The sequence below is a fragment of the Sinocyclocheilus anshuiensis genome, unplaced genomic scaffold (assembly GCF_001515605.1).
Source record: "Sinocyclocheilus anshuiensis isolate Anshui unplaced genomic scaffold, SAMN03320099.WGS_v1.1 scaffold234, whole genome shotgun sequence".
Lineage (NCBI taxonomy): Eukaryota > Metazoa > Chordata > Actinopteri > Cypriniformes > Cyprinidae > Sinocyclocheilus > Sinocyclocheilus anshuiensis.
Genome location: NW_015544165.1, coordinates 656400 through 657771, shown reverse-complemented (window position 1 = coordinate 657771; position 1372 = coordinate 656400). Strand labels below are relative to the sequence as shown.

General features: G+C 38.6%; 1 protein-coding gene across 1 annotated transcript in view; it reads right to left on the bottom strand.

Moving 5' to 3' along the window:
- Window positions 1-1372, bottom strand: part of LOC107695775 (ubiquitin conjugation factor E4 B-like) — a 41849-nt gene that overhangs the window by 16804 nt on the left and 23673 nt on the right.

Below are 1372 nucleotides of genomic sequence, written 5' to 3'. Positions count from 1 at the left end.
CCGATACTGGTATCGGTATCGGGCCCGATACTGCGCTCCTGTACTGGTACTCGTAAAAAAGCCCCGATACCAAAAGCCGATACCAAACAGCGTGTGAATAGAGCTGTGTCCAGAAAAAGAAACACTGAAAACAGAACAACAGAGAGTAGAATGGAGTTATTAGAGATTAAGTATTTTAAGATTAAGTAGTCTTAAGAGTACATGTAAGTAATTAATATAATATTAAACATTCAATATCCACGCCTGTATAGTGGATGTGCCTGAGCTGATATGCAGAGCGCGCTGAGTGGATTGAGCGCGCGGCTGCACAGATGCGCGAGCTTGTCGAGTGAATATCTCACAGACATCACTGGAAAGTTTGTAGTTCGGTCGGATATGTCAAAAGCAAGTAAGTAAAGCAATGCACAAGTTACTAAAGTTATTTGACGGTAAGGAGTGAGAGAGAGCGAGAGAGAGTCCGAGAGCGTGCACTTCTGTTGCATGATCTTGACTGCTGTTCGCTCCATTAGCGCATGCATTTGGATTAAAGCTAAATCGTAAATATATAAAACAAACAAAAATTATAGGGGCATTCACTATAAACAGCATTTATTTTAAACGTCAAGCATACACAACTTTATTTAAAGCAGAAGTGAAACTAGCAGACTGGGTCAAATGCGCTAGGCTGTAAGTGTCTCTCATTCTGCACCAATACAAACGTGTGCGCGCTGCGTATGTTTAGCTTGCTTTAAGGCCGACGTATACTTCGGTTTTTACTCGTACGCGAGGGTCCGTGTACACTGCGTGTGATGCAAATTACATCACCAAAATAGTAGGCGTGCACTAGTATAATGTATAACGAGTAAGTATACTTCGGTTTTTACTCGTACGCGAGGGTCCGTGTACACTGCGCGTGACGCAAATTACATCACCAAAATAGTAGGCGTGCACTAGTATAATGTATAACGAGTGGTTCCCTGCATTAATTTAGGAAAACATTTTGTGATTACAGTATTGAGCTGCTGCAATGGAGCACCTCTAATGCGCCATTAAAATGAACAGTGAAAGTAACAAAAGCTTAAATAATTAAGAATAATTAAGTGTGGAAATAACTGAAGGTAATATATTTTTGCTAAATGAAGCCAACTAACATGATTCATATTATTATTATTACTATTATTTTGTTTCTGTACCCAATATTTAAAAAAAATTACAAATGCTGTGAAAATACAGGTATCAGTATCTGTATCGGCAAGTACCAAAAATGAAAGTATCGGTATCGGACTCATTCTGAAAAAAGTGGTATCGGTGCATCCCTACATTAAAAGCAAAATAACTGAAATAATAAGAGCACAAGTATAGATCTGGAACTTCTTTAAGTCTGTCTAAATAT